The sequence below is a fragment of the Brienomyrus brachyistius genome, chromosome 6 (genome assembly GCF_023856365.1).
Source record: "Brienomyrus brachyistius isolate T26 chromosome 6, BBRACH_0.4, whole genome shotgun sequence".
Classification (NCBI taxonomy): domain Eukaryota; kingdom Metazoa; phylum Chordata; class Actinopteri; order Osteoglossiformes; family Mormyridae; genus Brienomyrus; species Brienomyrus brachyistius.
This window is the reverse complement of record NC_064538.1, coordinates 12,195,193-12,215,203: the sequence shown is the minus strand read 5'-3', so window position 1 is coordinate 12,215,203 and position 20,011 is coordinate 12,195,193. Positions and strand designations below refer to the sequence as shown.

Below are 20,011 nucleotides of genomic sequence, written 5' to 3'. Positions count from 1 at the left end.
CAACTTATGATTTACACGTCTCCATCGACATTCGGCAGGTGGTGTAAACACCAAGCTGAAAGAGATTTCGGTTAGGAGACACGCATCATATATAAATATTGCAAAGTTATGCGAATCGGTTTGAAATGTCCAGCAATTGTTATGCTCATCCAATACAAATAATTGTATTAACAAGAAAAACGTTCAGATAAAAATCACAGAGTATTCCTCGCTGGGCTTAGCTGTGATATTTAATCGCTTTCCGAGTATTTCTGTGTCGGTTTCCTAAATGCCTGCAAACCATCGGACGTTAATCAAAGAAAGAAAAATTCGGTATGAAGTCGGTTTTTGCCAACAGGTGCCGCTGCAAACCTCCGCTCGCTCGGTACCGCTCCCTTTGAGCTCTCCTTCGGGAACTCAGCGTTAAGACTTTGAAGTTTTTTTAAAGCGCTTGAGTTGATGCCTATCAGACACATCGTGGCTGGTGCATTGAGGATCTTGTCCTCCACCTGACTCGGGAGAAGTCTTCAGCCGTGGTAAGACCGTATTTAGAAACAGGGGACGATCCCCATACTTTCTGATTTGGATTACTAAAAAGCAAAGAAGGCTTTTAATTTTTTGTATGCAGTTGGAAGCCCGGCAGAACTACAGTAAGCGACATTAACCGCTGTAGGGTAAGGCGGCTCCGATGGGCTTTTTAACAGCATGCCAGCAGCAGCCGATCTATTTTCAATTGTAGCTGGGGTAGCAAGCCATTGAAATATGTCTTTTTTCCCAACCGGCAGCCATGGCTACTTATAGATATTGCTTAAGCTGGTAAGCATATTGGTTTGTTAATATGTCTAGTTAATCTGGTAGTAAAACGACAGCCAGCTAGTCTTCGTGCTGTTGCGCATTTGTGTGCGAAACGAGTGATACTTCGCCGGTGTGGGACTGTAACGGGTCGGTTTTGGAGACCAGCCGGAGCGCAGATTAGTTCTGATTCCGCCATGCACCATTATACGAGTTGTTTTAACATGTTTCCGTTTATTTCATTTCAAGCATCAATTACTTCCCAAAGGATTTCTGTATTTATTTTCGCTTGACTTGCTTATTTTGTGGTGGAGTTTTTACATATTAATTTGTAGACGCCAAGTAACTTTTCGATCTCTTCCAACCTGCGTCCATTCGATCGACTTATTTGTTGTCTTTTGTGTAGCAGAGATTGTGATGTTTGTTTAGTCTGAAGTTACGTGTGATTTCTTAGCCCAAACGCTTCAAGTGGTGCTTGCGTTTAATTCTTTTCTGCTTTAATGTTGACAAAAATGCAGATAAGCGTCTTGTATGATGCTGCGGTTGGACAGGAAATTAATCCTTTGTGTATGTACGTTGCTACCTGGGAACGCAGGAGCTGCCTCTTTCGAGATTCATTCCCTAGCCTACATGTAAGGGTGCGTGAAGCTGACATACCACGGGCCTTTGTCCAGTAATATACAGGTCTCATGATCTCCTACGGTTGACAGTTAAACACAAATAAACGTAATCACGTAATTTGGAAAATTCTGTTTAAAGTACAACTGTGTGAACTCGGGACTAGTTTGTCTTGGCCCATACACTATTCTTTGTTTGAATAGTAATTCAAAGAATTTGGATATCTTTCTGTTTCCTTTGCTTCATGAAAAATAGTTTTATTAATGAATTTGGGGTTATACATGCGGTAGGGAGACTGAAACATGTTGAAGTTTGCGGGGAATTTAGAAGATTAGTTTCTGTTCTTTACACAGTATAAGGAATATTGTACTTTAAAGTTGTTTTTTTAAAATATATATATATATATATATATATATATAGGCTTGTCTGACACTGCATCGTTAATGTGTGTGCATAAAATGTTTGTCAAAATGTGCTATGTTATCCTTCTTTGTGGATACCCTCCTCAATCACAGCATTAGTTGGGTTCAGAAAGTTAGTTTATAATGCATCATATCAACACATTGAAGGTGCCGCACTGTTGTAATGTAGCTGTATGGACAGCAGGTGACGTGGTGGTTGAGGACAATGACATGAATCCTAAAGTGTGTCTGGAGTGGTGCTGTCCTGTTGAGGAAGGTGTTTATTGATGACTCCAGCAAGAAAGTTCTGAGCTGTACTAACGTGTAAAATAAATCTTTCCGGATAAGTGCTATCTAAGTATCCAGTATTTTTTATTTATTATGTGACATCTGTTCTGCCATGTTTGTTGGAACATTGTCAGTATTGGAGTATTTTGTGTCTTTTAAAAGCTCAAATGTGCATATTAGACAGTTCTCTGTATTATGGGTTCTTAGTGGTCACTCGAAAATTACGAGTGTTTGTTTGACGTCCTACTCTGCCAGTTGGAAGTACCACCTGTACCCCAGGCTCTTCGGGGGATGTTTAAGTAGCTAAGCAGTTTTCTCTTGTGCAATTGTCCATTATTAATGATCTTCCAGTTCTTTTGTGGTTTCCTTTTTATGTTTTATCCTATTTTTCTGCCTTTCTGATCACGGAAATAAATCCAGACCTTCTCTTTCCCTTCTGCCTGCAGGATTAGGGGATTTCCACAGTCCTGATTACTGGACATTTTGTTGGTAATCTTTAATCTACTCTGTGGCCTGTCGGCCCCATTCTTCTCATTGCCTCTTAATTTATTTGAGTATTAGAATCATGAATGCTTATATTCTCTGCAGTTTACCAGAATGCGGTCTCTTGGTTTGTATGAGGTCAGTCTTCCTTTCATCAGAGTGACGTGTTCATATGGCATTTATTGGTATTTCCATTGACATGTTTCCATGCTCTACCTGTGTTGGACCTGATTCCAGGATTAATGTCCTGGAACTTTCCAGAGAGGGACTTGGGGGAAGATGTACCTTGTATCATTTGTCAGATATTATGAGCGGAAGATGCCCTTGAAAATCTGAACAGTTGAATTTTTTGTAGGAAAATGTTGTTGAAGGTTTTTAAGTTTTTCTTTGCCTCTTTGGGATCAAGAGGATTCTTTAAAGGTGTCCTTGCATTTATTCAGTGGATCGTTTTGTAGTGAAAAGCAAATTATACTAATTGAGCGCACAAACCATTCATTAATGGATCATTGCCTACATTTGTTTAGTAGTAAATCTTTTATGACAGTCGTAAGATTTTGCTGTTGTGAACATAGAAAACATGGAACTGAAAAAGTGTGGAAAATAACAAGCAGCTGTTTCATTATGCCTTTAAAGCACCATGTTTTGAAGATTTGTAGGTAGTTTTAGCTTTGAGTGTTTGTTTTGAATGATTTTTCTTTTGAAGGGCTTGGGCTGGCCTGTCATTGAAGAATCTGCTTTTGAAAACCAAAATAGTTAGCAGTGGTGTATTGTGTGTCCTGTATGCTTTCGACTTTGTCTCCCATCTCCAGCAGACACAACGGGAGCAAACTGCTGTCTTGCCAGTCCTTTTGGATTAGAGGGATTTTGTCTATGATGTCCGTGTGCTTGAGGCGAAGCTGAGATGCTCTCTATTCAGTCCTATGGTCATACACACACACACGCGCACACGCACACACATATCTGTAACACGCAAGTCATACTTATGCAAATCAGGATGAGCCCATAGCCTTTTTATTTGATGTGAGGCATTTTAGGTCTTGCGAAAGATTAGCTATGACAAGTGAGTAGTTAATGTTTAACGGGTGTCACCACTATCCCTGCGGTCAGCATCGAGGCATTTATGTCGGTGTGCTCAACACTTCCCTCGCTGTGAGGAAAGAGAGCAGTTCTGAAATCCAAAATGGCTAACAGTTTGGGCTTATTTAAAGAAAAAACGGATTTCCTCCCGTCAAAGCCCGGCGTCCATCTCATTCGCGTTTGTGTGCATGTGTTTGCATGTCTCCTTTCTATACGGGGGGGGGGGGGGGGGCATCTGCTGACAGCCATGCAAATCACCATTGCCCTTTGTGGCCCCAGGCAAATCGCCATGGCGGCAGGGAGAAAGGTACATTCAGGTCTGACCAGTTCAGGGGCTGGTGAGAGAGAGGATGGATCCAGAAAATACAGTACAGTCCAGTCAGGGACAAGAAAGGGGGGGGGGGCTGCCCACACCTGTGCTCGAAAAGATTAACACAACCGCCTGCTGCATCATGCTGTGTGTATGTGTGAATGCCGAGCCCGCCGTTAAAACCTGTCCGAAAATTGCTGCTCCCCTCCTCCGTCTGTTACGGAACGACCCAAACCGCCAGAGGCTCCTTTGTCTCTCCCTTCCCTTGGACGCCAGTGAGACCAGAACACGTGTGTGGCAGGGATTGGCGAAGCCTGCACAGTCAGCCTCTCTGGTTAATTCACTTTGATTTTTGTGTTATCTGAATTCACTGCCTGTCTGCACTCCATCTGCAGCCTGCAGACTGACTTCCTGCACGTGACCGGCAAGGTTATGGTGTGTGTGCGCCCCTCCTTGTGCACGGCACTGCCATCATCAGATTCACTATAATTGTCAGTAATAATCGAATAATCGGTTGTTCTTGGCTACAGCGTGATGGACGTCGTGTCTCAGAAGGGCTTTTTTCCGGCTGTCCCATTCAGTTCTGCTGAGCCGACATCCTTCAGTGTAAATAGACCACACCCCACGTGTCAGGACCCCCCCCACCTCCCCCACCAAAGCAATAGGTGTCATGGCCTGTCTGTTTGCAAACGTGCACCAGAGATGGCAGCGCCCCCTGTGGTGACTCAAGGCAAGCGGGCCGTCGTCAGACGGATCGGGGGCACCGGCCCAGACGCGGGTCCTGTCAGGCGCCGTGACTCCGAGCCCCAGCAGCCCCTTGATCGGGCCGGCTGCCACGGCCCCCCCACCCCCCCAGTTCCCTGTCAGGCCATATCCTGCACAGACAGAGGCACTTTTGTCTCAGATGTGCTCAAGGTGCCATTAAATATTTATGCGCTTTTCTTTTTTTCCCCTCCTTTTTTGATTTGCGGTGCATTTTACCTGGTTAAATTTCGGCACCTTTCATGCCCCGAGTGTGTCTCTACGGTACTGCTCAGCCCGAAAGGAGGTCGGCCGCCGTTAGCTCTGTACTGCCGTGTTCACGTCGCTCAGAGCGCTCGCCTGCCTTCGTAACAACCCTCATCGAGGTGATCCGTCCTCATGAGACAACCACCAACTAGAGGAGCGGTGCGGGCGGCAGATTATGCTGAAATAATCTGGAATTGGATGAAATGGGGTGGAATCTCTCTCCCCCCCCCGCAGTGCTCAAGGGGAAACCGGTGTCCCCTAGCTGCAGATGAGATAATGAAATAGACAGAGGAAAGCCAGCAGAACATTTTACAGGTTTTCGCAAAATTGCACGTCTGTGCATGTTTGCCTACCTCTGCAGACGACAGGGGCTGGCAGGAAGATGGCAGGGTCTGCCTGATGACAGGCTTTCGTTGGAGATCCTGTCGACATCTAAGAGTGTTGGTTTCTTATTGCTGTTCCCCTTTATTTTAAACAAGGAACGAGACCAAAACAAACATTTCCATCATTTAAATTTGATTGGAAAGGTTTGGAAGACTTAGAAAAACAATGGTTACTTACTTGTGGATTTTTTAGTTGTTTTCCCCACAAGCTTGACAGTGTGTCTGCCACAGAGTGCAGCCTTTCACCATAATTCAAAGTTAAAAAGGTAAATGTGGAAAAGGCTTCGCCTTAGATTGTAATTACCCATTCCGAGAAATGTGGTAACTGGTGGATCGACTCCTCGTCGCGCTTTCACTATGTTTACCGTGTCTTGACTGTGCCGTTTCAGCCTGTGTGTTTGTTCGTTGGCACGGATTTGTTAGTGTCCAGCCAGACGTGCCGTCTATGAAGATCTGCCGCTGCGTGCTGAAATGTGAGCCCCTCCCGTCGGCATGGGCTGGCCAGCGCTGTCGCCCTGCTCACTTCAACAGCGCGGGCTGGAAGCGAAGCAGATCGCAGAAAAGAAGCCTGTTAATGCCTGCGCTTTTTTAACAGTGTATGTCAGTAACAAAAGGCAGCCCAATTATCTCCCCCTTAATCTAAATTTTCAGTCTCCCAGGACCTGCCTACCTCCATGCCAGTCCATGGGCCCTTCTCCCATCTGATCTGATTTCCCCCCCCCCCCCTTTGATTCAGTCTCTCAAAGGCCCAGCAGTTGTTAAGATAGCAGTTAATGAAATTTCACTTTCTTATCTTGTTAAGGAGGTCAGGGGACCAGCTTTAATTGATGATTTATCCATCTATTTGTTTATTCCTCACCTTCAAGTGGCCTTTGTTGGCGTGGTTATAAGGCACAAGCGGCCCAGTGTTGACGGAGCTTTCCAGAACAATGAGATGGAGAGTTGGATCCCCCCGGCTTAAACGCCCGGCCCCCTTCCCAGCACCCCCCACCTCGCTTTTCTTCCCTTAGACATTCCTTGCTCTCCTCCAAAAAAGCTGAGACTTTCACTATTTACCTCCCTGTTAATTTAAGGGAAAAAAAGAAAAAAACAATTTAAAGCGGATGTGTGTGTGTGTGTGTGTGTGTGTGTGTGTGTGTGTGTGTGTGTGTGTGTGTGTGTGTGTGTGTGTGTGTGCGCGCACGCGGGCATGCGCACACAGGCTGTGGTGATCGTCGCGGCGACAGCATTCCATGCGTTGACAGCGAGAGAGTGCTCATGTTCTCCTCCTGTTCTTCACGTTCCACCAACCAAACACGCCTGTACCTCCGAGCCTCCCCCCCCCCCGCTCCCGGTGCCTCTCCACCACACTCCTCCCCGGCGGCTCCTCCGGGTGCACCTCAGCGGTGCAGATTTGCGCTTCAGATTATAGCGTGCGTGTGATAATGTGTGTCACAGGCTGGGGTGGCACTTTAATTGGTGCCTTTGCCACGCAGCTGTCAGACAGCTAGATGCATCTGCTTCGCTTCTCCGCGCCCCGCGCCCCGCCGCTGAGCCGCGCGCTCTGCCGTTCCGCTCATTTAACTGGTTAGTAGTTAAGCAAGCCTGTTTTTGGAAACCAGGTCTGTTTGGGGTCAATTATTAAAGTCAGTCCTAATGTCTTTTGTTCTGTGACCATGAATGAGTGAGGGGACATTCTAACGGCCCGATTTTAGTGCAAAGCTGTTACACAACCATCCTGACTGCGGTAATGTGCAGGGGAGAAAGACAAAGCGGAGAGATCTGTGGCGTGTCACTGCCATCCAGCCGCGGTGATGATGGTGCCTTTTCAGGCACTCTTTACTAATGGTGCAATGAAGGCATTCCCACTTAGGTATTTTTGAGTAAATCTTACTGTACAAATTCTTGGTGTTAAGTCAATTGTTTACAGATTTTAATATCAAAGGAAGAAACAAAGAAAAAAAGCAGAATCTCATTTTGTGTGTAGAAAGTCCCTTGTGAGAGACTCTTACATGACTTCCACGCCGCTTCAGGTCATTAGCTAGCTAACTGATCATATGAATTCACAAGGAAAAATGACACCCAAGCGCAGTCACAATGCGGGGGGGGGGGGCGTGCGCTCGCTCATCGCCGCATTGTGCAGATTCTTCTCCCTTAGTCCCGTTGTGTCGCGCACAGCTGTGCCTTGACCAAAAATAGACGGTATAAATAGATGGTAGAAATAATCTTCTGTCTGTAATGGTCGTTCGGGCAGCCGGCGGAGAAACGGCGGAGTGGTGGGACCGTGGTATTAGCATTTAAATGCACTCACTGTTATTTTGGCCAGGCGTCTTATCTCGCATTTAACTGGGTGTGTTTGACTGCCTTTGCGCCGTATCGCCCTATGAAGAGCTCTGCTGCAGCACTATTGTTCAGGGCAGTGTGCACAATGAAATTTGATTAAGACCACTTTCTCCCCTTTGGTGTATTCGACTCGTGATCAAAGTCAACTATCGTGGCTCATTTTTTAAAATTATTTTTTGCTTTTAAGGATCCCACTTCCAGTTTGTTTTGTCAAGATAAACACTACTGCTTTCTGGTGTTTGTCTGTGTGTATGCCCCCCCCCCCCCCCCCCCCAATTATGTTGTGGACTCCCAGTTGTGGTGAAACCTGTCCTGCCACCTAGGTGAGGGATGACATTTCATCAGATTCCCCGCATCTCTTCCTCCTCCCTCTGCAATTTATGGCCTCGCTGGACATGTGTGTAAAACGCAGTTGAACACTCGAGTTTCGAAGCCTTTTCATTTGCTAAGGGGATATCCTCAAAGATGTCAGTATTTTTTTTTTGTAATATTACCGGCTTGAACAGTGGTGTGTGGTCTGTAATGTTTAAATTCATTATTTCATTCCTCCAAAAAAAATATCAGTATCGGTGTACATGTCTGGGTTTTGGGACTCATGGTTCAGCTCCTGAATGAATCAATGAGTCACAGTAAATTGGATGTGTCATTTTTGTAACTCACTGTCAAAATCACATTGGTAATTAAAGATTAGACCTGGGCGGTAGGACCAAAAATTTATATCACGGTATTTTCACGGTATACAACAGTATATGTATATATATATTTTTTTAAGTATGACTGGGCGTTTACCACAATTTACAGGATTTTACAGAACACATTTTTGTTTTACGTTTTTGCGTTGTTCCCACATTAATTATATTTTATTATTAGCCATTGCGCCTATCCGCTACCTTAACGATAACATACGGCTAACGTGTTTGTTGGCTAACTGCTTATAGATAAACGGCTAATGTTAAGGTGTGCATAAGCCTAGTGAACATTTTTGATAAGTGTTTAATAGTTCAGTGTTGCTGGAACGTGAGCTTTATTGACCTCGCGAAATTTCTCATAAAGACCGGGATGTCGGTCTTTAAGATGCTTCGCCAGGTTTGATGAGGTTAGCCTTTCCATGCTCGTCTGTAAAATATTTCCAAACGGCACTTTTGTTTTTTTTTTTCTAAAGCAGCTTGCCGTTGTTGTCGGCCAACTCAGTATGTGTGTGTTAACCAGCGCGAATGCGTTCAGCGGCTACTGAGGGGAGGGGCTGCGTGTGTGTGTGCGTGCACGCGCGTCTGCACTGTAATGGTGCTGTGTGAAGTGTGGCGAATGAGGCGAAAACCGCACTGTTGGTATCTAATCAGATACTAATTTTTTATAACAATTAATATCTGATTAGTATCTTTTGACAACCCCAGTGTCTTATTATTTTCAACTCCAGCGTCAGCTATATCTTCCGTTTCTGATCTTTCCCGGTACATTTTTTGTGGTGCACCATTGAAAATGGTCACTCCTTAAGCAGTTTCCAGCCGTGCCACTTTCAGAACATTGTGTAGACTATTTAAACCGGTATTGCGGTATAAAAAATCATATCATAACAACAATAAAAAAACGGCGTTCGATATGAACCGGTATACCACCCAGCACTACTTAGGATACAAATTCAGCTTAAAAAGCTCAGTACTGATACTGTATTTTCCTATGGAGTAGAGTAACACATATATACAATAAAGTACTATCTGTTTCTGCATTTTTATGCCATTGTAAAATAATCAGCAATAAATAATTGATCTGTCTAAATTAAGCTCATCCATCCATCCATCAATTGCTCCATTTACCTTTTAATCGCTTGTCTTGGTCAGGCTGGCGTGTAAATTAAATTCAGTAATAACTCATTCTAGTAAATTGCACAATGAGTCAACTAAAATGTGAAAGGTAGTAGGGCTGCTTCTGCAATGGTATGCTAGGCTGTGGAAAGTCAGTTAAAGCACTGCGTTACTAGTAACTCCGAAACATGGTGGATTCCTGCCGGAAGACTATCGTTTGTGATTTTTCACAAACCCAAAAATGAAAATTGATTTAAACGGACCTGGTACACTCAGCCGAAGCCTGTGGCGGCAATTAGCCACAGAGAACTGCCACGTACTCTGAGCGCGCTCTGTTTTTCGGACTAATTCACGCATGATTGGATCTACATTTACTGGTTAAATTGTAGACAATGCCTTTTTCAGTTCTCTTTGTTGGTGATTTACCTAAATAATCTTTAGTGAAGGCTGCATATTTGCGCATAATTCTGGTGGGACACAAATGTCTAAGCAGTAAAAGTCTATTGGTTCTGTTCATTAGGCCTGTAATAATAATTTCGCAGTACTTCTGTCAATCGTATTCTCAAAGTGTTTAACCAACCCAGAAGTTGATACAGTGATTTATTAACGTTAAGGTGTACAGAATGTGTGTGTGTGTGTGTTTGTTGGGGATATAGGGGTTGATGGAATAAGCAGAGCTGATACAGGCTTTTGTGGGGAATGCGGGATTACGGCTGAATGGATTCTGGCCAGCATGGAGAGTGGCAGTGCTTTAAGCGGCTCGTAATGAGCACTGAGACCCTTACAAGCTGACTTGGCAGCTTGGAGTTTTACCGGCTGCTTGACCGGTGACAGATGTCAGCATGCAGATGTGGGTCATGGGGACACCGGATGCCTCAATCCCTGTTTTTAAAATGAAGAAAGGAACCAACAAACGGGGACATAGTTCATTGGGAAATTTAAGGAGCCTTACAGAGGATTTAATCTGTAAAACAGGCTGTGGGCAAAAATTTTTAAATGCAGACTTAAGATGGATTTTTTTGTTATAACAACAATAATAAATTATCGTCAATAATAGCATAATAATGATGATGATTTTATGATTATTGTCATTATTGTGTGGCATTTGATCAAATTTGACATTAATGTGATCACACTCCCCAGAACTGCAGTAATTACTCTGAGCATTCGTACTCCCTGTGACCCCTATACAGGGTCCATAGATAGATGGATGGATGGATGGGAGCTGTGCCCATATCTATGGTGTGCAATATCAAGGCTCTATATGATACAGTTTTTGGTGGAAAACAAACCGGATCGAATTGGCTTTAAAACTTGACATGAATTATTATTCTGCACTGCTTTCTGACAGCCGCATGCTTGGCCATGCGTGTAAAAGGGAATCGCACGGTGGCGGGGGGTCGGAGGTCAGCTGGCACAACAGCGGACCCATTGAGGAGGCGATGGGGGCCGTCGAAGACGCTGGGGGTCGTGCCACTTCCGCTCGGCACACAGGCCATCTTTATCAGGCTGTCCTTTGATATTGTAATGGGCAGACTTTCCGCGCATTTTAACCGGCCCACATGACTGTACTGTACTGTGTCAGAAAAGCGGCTCCACGGAAAGTTCCTCCGCGCAGCCGAGGAATGCGGCCCGGGCGCCCGGGTGTGTGCTCGCACGCTTGGCCCTGTCGGCCCCGAGCGGGTATGAGCGCAGACTCATATAATTGTGGTCTTTCAGGCTGGCCTGCTGGCTTCTGCGCACGCGCGCACACTCACTCGCGTGCACACGCGCACACTCACTCGCGTGCACACGCGCGCACACTCACTCACGTGCACACGCGCGCATGTCCACATGTCGACATGCATTTCCTCCCCATCTTCCTACATCCACAGCGGCTCTAGTCCTTGTGCCTCTGCAGGTCTGTTCTGCTGAAAGGTAGCTTGATGGGAAGCGGTTTTATGTCATTTTTAATTCTTTTTGGAAGGGTTCCTGTCAGGTGCTTTGTGACATCTCACTTATAAAGATTCTTAGGTTACATCACACTTGATAATGCAGTAACGTATTTAATACTAAGACAAAACCTTTCTTGGTAGTCATTAAGCAATTTATTTTAAACTTTATCTGAAGTCTGTGGAAATGGAAGTGAAACCAGTAATGCTTCCAATCGGCAGATTAGTGTCCAGTTACTTCTAGGCAGCTTAACCCTGGCTGAAAGAAACACTGAGCTGTATTAAATGGGTTAAAAAGTGATTTTTTTTGAGTAAATGCATCGTCTGACCTACAGAATATAATGAATTGACGATTGTTTCCCAAAACTTGTTGGAATATAACGTGCTGTATGAGACGTCTGTAGGATCGACAATATGCTAGCTGTAGTCCGTCCTGTAGTGTAGTCCTGTAATATGTCTCTTAATATGCCTGTACCAGAAGATGGGTCAGTGTCAAGTTAACTCACTGTGAAATTATTAGAAAAATGTCTTTCACAGTTCAAAGTCTGATAATGAGAAGATGCTGGTCTGAAGATGAAACTTCCTCTTTGGTTTAACATTTCCAAGAATAAGACTTAAATTATTCAGGGGAAACGGGGTTAATGTGTGCTTTATAGCGCACTTTCTAATGCTATTAATCTCGCGGCAGCACAAGGCAATAGAAAGGTTACGTGCCGTTGTTTAGTGTGCGAGCTGAAAAGAACAGTTTCAGACCTTCAATGTTTTTTTTTTTTTTTCTTTTTTTGCATGTCTTATGGACTAATCAGTAACCAAGTCATGTATTCCGTCTTTTGAAGTTGGTTATTGCGTTTAATAAAATTTTGGCCAAGACCAGGTCTGTAGATGAGAAATTTTAAACGCTTTAAATTGGTTTGTAATGCTGTAGAAGAATGTTAAGGAACAGGTAATTTTTGGTTAGAAATTTGGTTTATTTACATTGATCGCATCTGTATCATTACACATAGATCCTGGTATGCCCAGGTAACCGTAACATTATATTTTTGTGATGTGAACATCCTGTCTTTCCCTTTACGGACACGCCATGTTATTATTTATCTTCTGGATTCAGAAATGGAAGTAAGACACGAAGAAATATTAATATTTCTGAACTCTAGGGCTTAAAAACTCCCTTGGTGCATTTTTTACACTAAATCTAGAGAATGTGCGGTAAAATGGATCTAGTTCAAATGTTTGACTTCAAACAGAACGACCGGATAGATGAAACGCATTGAGAATCGATCGTTCCACCATGTAAAATCTTTTTGTGCCTCAGACGGGAGATTCTGGGGGATGTTCCGGTGCGGAGCTGTCTCTTATTAAAATTGTCCCTTTCCTCAGCAAAAGACAGGGACGTTTGTGAGCCTGTGGTTGTTCCCCCAACAATCTTCTTTGAAAAACTCAAAGCCTTTATTCAGCCTTGTGTGTATTTTTAAAGGGAAGTACTGCAAACATCACCTTATGATTCTTCAGATTTTTTTTAGATTCATGGTGTGATCGAGGAGAAAGTTGTGTATGCACTGGTAAACATAGGCTATTGATCCATTTTGAATTGTGTATAAAATTACTCTGTGTATGTCTGTGGAATGGATCTCTGCGAGTGATAATCGGGTTTTGTGGATCCTTAATCGAGTTTTGGACGGAATTGAGTGACCTGCAGTGAATGTTCTTGAATAGGGCCATGTTGAAGGCCTCTGGGGGGCGCTCTTGTTTGATGGCGAAGGCTGCTGGCTTGATGGTAACGCCAGTGGCACTAACATACACAGCCTGACCTGGGTTTTCCACGTCTCCTGGTTCTGATTTGCTGTCCCACCACTTCGTCACGGTGCATTGGCACATCTTTGGATCCAACCATCAAATGCTGATTTGGAGACACAGGTCGCTGTCTGCAAGCATGTGAAGAGACGCGATCTGTGCTTTGCGGGCGCCTGCGTGTCACTTTGCGCCAGTGTGTGCGTGTGTCCCGTGTGCCCCTGTGTGTTTGCAGGGCTGCGGGCTGCCTCTTCCCTGACAGGCTCTCATTGTTCTGTTGAGAGCCCTGTCACTGTCAGACACAGTGCAAACACAGACGGCATGTACAGATGTATTCTACAGTCTGCATTGCACTAGGGACTGTGTATTCTCTCAGCTGATGTGAGCTTTTGGTTAAAAATGCATTTTAACAAAATATGCTAACCAGCTTTTTTATTAGATTTAATTTTCACAGCATTTATAGGCCTCTGTCTTCCTAATTTATCCCTGCATCTGCCTTGCTTTTTCTTGTATTTCGTTTTTCCTCTTTGTCATCAAACCTTTAGCCCTTGACCTGTCCTCCACACCCTCTGACAGCTCTGTGGACCTTATGGACTGTAATGGCCTTCCCTACTCCCCGCTGTCCTGGAGTGAGCCCTTTATGTGCAGGATTAATATTTTATGAGGGCCTCATGTAGGGGTGTTCACTGCGCTGGGCAAACGGTCCCAGCTGAGCGCACAGGAGTCCCCGCATGCTTGTTCATCACCAAGTCTGCCCGGAAGCCGCTCTACCTTCGCATCCAGCGTAGCACGATGGGATACGTCAGTCCGCTTTCTCGTGGAGTAGTTCCGACAGTATTTATTATGACAACTTAAACTAGTCCCTTGTTAGTGGCAATGCTGTTATATGTTTTTGGTTTTTAAAAAAATGTACTCGCATTACGAGGTGGTTTTCCACCGAAGCGCAAAAAGGAGCGCTCAGCGGCAGCGCAAAAGTCCGATCACCGAAAGCGCTGTTTACTTTATTAATGCATTGTTAAACCTCAACAGTATCCGTGTCTAACCCGGATTTAACAACGGCAGGCGGTTGCCAATTCCCATCTGTTCTCTCCAGCTGCGGCGTAAGAGGCGTGGTGTGGTTAAAGAGGAGGAGCGGGGCGGAATCAACACCAAACTGGGGCGGGCATCTCATAATTAATACGCGGCGCCGCTCCTGTAGGGCGGTACTTGTATCGCCGTAATTAAATATTAAGTGATGTGACTCCGCCTCAGGAGCGCGCTTCATAGGGAACATGCGTGTGTTCTGTGTGACAGGCTCCGCCTATTCCCACAAGGACGTTTTCTTTTCCTCCCCCTGTTCGCCCTAATCTCGGCTGCTTCCGAACAATGTAACAGCCACATAATGGGATTTATAGAGTGTGTATGGTAAGACTGGCTGTTGATTTTTTTCTTTCTTTTTTACTTTTTATTTTTGCGGCTGGTTTTTTAGACAACTGGTCTCATTAACATCGAAGTGAAATGCGGATTTTCTGAGTGAAGTAAGTGCTTCTTGTGAATTATTGTGAACTTTTAAAAAGACGATTGTTTGCATTGTACATCCGTGTGTTTATAATGAACTGCATTATAATATTGACAGTAACTAATAAAATGCCGAAGCGTGTAATGGTCTCTTAAATTGACTATTTAATTTGGAATTTGTTTACGCCTTGTAGTTGTTCAGTGTAATGATCATTAGATAAAGAAATTGAATATTTCCAGGTAATAACGCGTAGAAGTCGATTGACTGTATGTACGACGTTTATTGGAGACTTGTTGTAAAAGTGTGCTTTAGTAATCATTTCTCTTGTAATTTCTTATTGTGTCGTGCACAGTTAACGCTGCATTGACACCGATCGTGCTGTGCTGTTGTGCTGTCGCTCCTATTATGTTTGCGACTCGTGAGTATAATGACACGTGCGCACTTCCCACCTGGCCTCCGTCTGAAGGCGCTTTGTGAAGCGCGCTCTGCACCTTCGGCGCCTTGGACAGGCTTCCCAAATATTACCGGGCTGCGTGGAGAACAGACCCGCTTGCCAGGATTTATTATTATTATTATTATTATTATTATTATTATTTTGGGGGGGGGGGGGTGGCGGCGTGCCTTTTCTGCCTTAAGACTGACTTGAACAAGAACAAAAACCAAAACAAAATTGCACCTATTATCTGATTTCTGTATTAATCTACGATCTGTCTTCAAGAAAGACAAGGTGATTTGAATCAAAATATGTTTCAATTCTCTCTTGTCAAATATTTCTGTAGTATTAACTTTCCTTATTTATTAAGTCCTTGTTTTAAAGACATATTTTCCTCATGAAGTATTGCACTTACTTGATTGGCTTAGTTGTATAATTCCTGTTAATTATTTTTCCTGAATGTTTTTTTTTTCGTCTGATGTAAATTTCATTGGCTAGTCAACATTCTTTGCAGTGATAAGCCAAAGTGTAAGCAGTAAACCTTGAAGACCTGGTTTTTTTTTTCCCTGTATATCTCAGGATTAATCGGAATGCCGGATGTCTGACATGCGTGTGCTTGTCCGCTATAGCTTGCGGCCAGGGTAATATTGCAGGTCCCCACAGTAAATGTGAATCCTGCCATGTTCCCTTCATGCTTTGCCACATGGCCGGCCCCTCCATTTAGAATGATGTGAGGAGGTGGAGTTGGTATCACCCCTCTACCTCTCTGTCCCTCAAACCTGGGTATGGAGGCAAGACCTAACAGACAGGAATGTGGACGCCCCCCCAATCACATCCGTCTCACTCCTGTGCTTCATTGTCTGTCCTCCGTCCCTTTCCTCACCCCCCCCCCCCCCCCCCATTCCTCTCCCAGGGGTGGTAGTTAGTCACCGTGTGGTTGGCATGTGGATGTGTAATTTGCTGTTCACGCTGATGTCTGCTTTGTTGTCCTGAACACCCAAAACCCTCCAGCGAGTCCCTGTTTTAATCTGGGATTTTATTTTTCTTTCAATTTTGCATTTTTTTTTTTCCTTCAAAGAGGATTTCATCTTGTACGAAACACATCTCCGAAACGCCAGGGAGCTTTCAACTCCACTGATCATTACCAACTTCAGACTTGCAGAGAGACTCCGTCCGGGCTGACAGATGGGGAAATGCTCTTAAAAATGATGCGAGTCCTGCTTTTTATATGCTTGTGTCTTATTTATTTGATTGAGTATGTCTGTGCTTGAACTTATTGGACAGTTTATGTGGTTTTCAAATGGGTAAACCAACCAGTTACGAGGAAGATGAATTCCTGTGAGTTTCACAGTGTCTAGCGGGGGTGGGGGTCATCTTCTTTCAGACGTATCTGCACCTATCATGCACCACATCAGTGCTTCTGCTCTTTAAACCCGATAAGACAGTTTGCTTGGTTATATCCAATCATTATTAAGTCTCTCTCCACTGTTTTTCCCACTGTGCAAATCAATTAGTTGCTTCTCCCACCAAACCTTTCAAGTCTGACAAGATATCAGATTTACTAAAAATATATCTTCTACAAAAGATACAGCCGAAGTTATTTTGTAATTTTTGGGTCTTAACCGGAAATTCCTGTACTGCTTTGAAAATGTAATTGCTCTTTAAAAATATAACGGCGTCTCTGCGTATGTGATATACATAATAAGGGAAAATCTTGAAAGCGGCCACAAGTATTGAGTGTCTTTGAAGTACCTGATAGTCAAACTTTAAATAAAAATAATAAGTGCTGTTGTGAGCGATGATCCCTTGGGTAGGCGGGACCCACCTGAAACAATTGTCAGCAGTGTAACCATCTTCTCCCTCCAGGACGAGTGGTGTGCTGGTAACCGTTACTTACAGCTTGGCTTACTCCTCAAATACCTTTAATTTCCAATTCCGTTTGGGGAGGGAGAGACACTAAATATTCATGAATTTAGTTTTAGGGTATGAAGGAAAGATGAGGAAGAAGAGAAGCGGGAGATTGCACTCTCAGCAGAGAGGAAGGTGGGGGCCTCTGAATGGATTGGGGGGTGTGGACATTAGTAAGAAATGTGCTCTGATCACATGTGTCCTGATGGTACAAGATTCACAGTCTGCTTCCTGTCAGCACTTTTTTTTTCTCACTACCTCTTTTTGACTTCCCGGTTTCGATTATCCCCCCCTCCATGCTTTGTCTGTTTTTTGCCCCCCCCCCCATCCTTACATACCCCTCCTCTCTCCTTATTTTGCTGCATCTCCCCACCTGCTCCCCCCTTTGGGTTGGGTATGGAAATGAGTCTCCCTGCCAAGCACACGGAGGTGGTGATTAAACCACTGCAAACCTCAGGCGCACACGCACGCACACACATGGGCGCTCGCTCGCTCGCACACTCGCACACCGACGCACTCCCGCCCGGCATCAAAGAGACTTGTAAATCGCAGGCGCTCTCTCGCTCCTCTCAAATACGCAAGCAGGCTGTAATAACCGCTGCCGTCTCCGGGGCGCGCTCATGGCCCGGGGACAGCCGCGCTCACACCGCTCTTTGTCTCTCTGCTGTAGTTTGCCGGCAGAAAGAGGCTGTCCTCATGCAGCTTGTCCCATGTCTGTCAGGGGTGCCTGCAGTCTCACATGCGCTCCGGCCCGCCCTCGAGTTTGGGAGGGGGGGGGAGGGGGTGCGGACTCGCCCTGACCTGTCACTAGACAAAGAGAAGATCCTGGGGGAGCAGCGGAGAGCCGAGTGGTCAAGCTAGCGCGGCTCCGCATGTCCGGGCGCGGCCCTCGCCTCTGTCGCCGTGGCCGGTTTGCCGGAACAAAGACCCCTCCTGGCGTGAAATAATGTGCCTGTATTGTAAACTGCCTGCAGGGAGTTTTGGCATGTGGGGGGGGGGCGTGTGTGGTTATGAGGTGGCGTGGATGAGGCCGGCTGGCTCTCTGTCTACCTGCACGCCAAAGCTCTCCTTAGCGTGGCAGGCTGATACTGATTGTTTTGTCTCCTGTTTTTTCCGGTGAGCTGCTGGCACTGTGCGGGCTTCTGTAGTGTGTGTGTGTGTGTGTGTGTGTGTGTGTGTGTGTGTAGGGGGGGGGCTGTATGACTGTCAGTTTGTGTATGCTGTGGTAATGAAGGGGATTTACGGGGAGGGGGTAGTGAATGAATTTTCCACTGTTCTGTGAAGTGGGTTAAGGAGCCCCATAAGAGTGTCTGACAGGGACAGGAGAATAAGGCTATGGGGGTTGGGGGGGGGGTGGGGGGTGGCCATCTGACACACGTCACATGTGTGGCAGGGAGCAGGCTGGTGGGGGGGGGGGGGGGTCACGTTTGAAGGCTGGCAGTGGGAAGCCAGCCCCCCCCCGGCTCTTACAGGTGCAGCCCGTGGGATTTTGGACATAACACCGTCTGTAGAGCCATAATAAGCAGTTAATTGGTCTGATTCTTGGCAGCACCTCCTGACTGAAGGCAACGGGACGGCCTTGTTGTGTTTTTCTTTTTTCTTTTTTTTTACAATCTGTCAATGCTAATTCTTGCCCCAGGAATGTTACTGTCAATTAAGGGCTTGCTGATGCTGCACGTTCGAAAATAAAGTTGGCATTTAGCCGGCAAGCGCTCCCGGAGCCGGGCTGCGGCCAGAGCAAGGCACACGGCACCACCCGACAGCCCTGTTCCACGGCGCCGGGCCACTCCCAACGTGTGTGTGACACCGCGCCACACGCTCCGAATCACACGGCCGCGCTAAAGGCTAACGGCCGCCCGGGGCCTGTGGGTGCCGCTGTTGTCATGAGCGGGCGTGTCCTTCTCTGAAGGTGATGACTGCGGCCTTTGTAGGCGAGAAGTAAAGCAGCAGGCCGCAGACGTGCATACCGATCAGGCGAGGCGGGAACGCCCCCCCACACTCCAAAGACGTTCCTGCCTGAATAGGCAGATGAATTATTAAAATTGTATCTCCCAGTTTCTCATCTGTCTTCACAGGCCTTTTTTCTTTTCAAAAAATAAAACAATATCCAACTTTAGAATGTTACTTGACAATCACACGTGCTCTGTGAAAATCGCACTGAATTTTCACTGGAAGACCAAACGAACCCCACACCCCCTTCTTGTACTTAAATAAAATCCAAAAGGGAAAAATATGGCAAGTGGTTTTATTTTCACCTTTTTCCTGAATTAATGTGGTATCTGCAGGCCTCCGAACTGAACTGCCGCTGGCTTTTTATGCTCCATTTGTTCGGCAATTGCTTTTAATTAAAATGTACTTTAAGCTGTGTGGCTTAATTTTTTAGTTGGCTGTTGACAACAGTAATTTCTTTTCTTCTTTTCTGCTGTTGATTTGACTTGATTATAAAGGTTTTTTGGGGGCGTTTTATCTTTAAATGTGTCTTATGTCTCGCTTTTGGGAACCCAGAGCATATCTTCTCCACAGCAAAGAGGTGGGAGCACGATGAATTGGAATTGAGAATGCATGATAAATTCCAAATCACTTCCAGGAGTTGGAACCGAAATTGGAATTGCTCCCTGCTTTTAGGAAAAAAAGAATTGGAACTGAATTGGAATTACAAGACGTGGAACTGAGTTTCATTAATCCCAAGAAGTTGTTGATTTGCTAAGTATTAAACAAGTAATATTAAGCATTTTTCTAAAAAGATACCACCAGCAATCTTTTGGAATATACGGATTCCCAAGTTGCATCCGCAGCAACATTGTTACCTGCATCACAGGAGGTGCAAAATTATCTGAGCTATGCCACTCTGAGAACTGCAATTCTCTCCTGCACTGGAGAAACAGCCATAACCCGTATCCCAGTACTGGATACCAAAAACTTAAAGCGGCACAATTCTGTCTTATTTTGATATTTGATGAAAGTGGCCTTGTATCTCTGCTGTGCATCAC

The 20,011-nt window shown here is 45.1% G+C and overlaps 1 protein-coding gene across 5 annotated transcripts in view; it reads left to right on the top strand.

Annotated features, from left to right (window-relative positions):
- The first annotated feature begins 392 nt into the window (after nt 1-392).
- The window catches only part of plxnb3 (plexin B3), a 44,070-nt gene continuing 24,451 nt past the window's right edge, over nt 393-20,011 (top strand). For 2 of the 5 annotated variants that reach the window (XM_049017060.1, XM_049017058.1), the window contains exon 1: nt 14,503-14,699. The gene's annotated coding sequence lies outside the window, so the exon portion shown is untranslated. The other 3 variants (XM_049017059.1, XM_049017063.1, XM_049017061.1) reach the window with 3 other exon arrangements.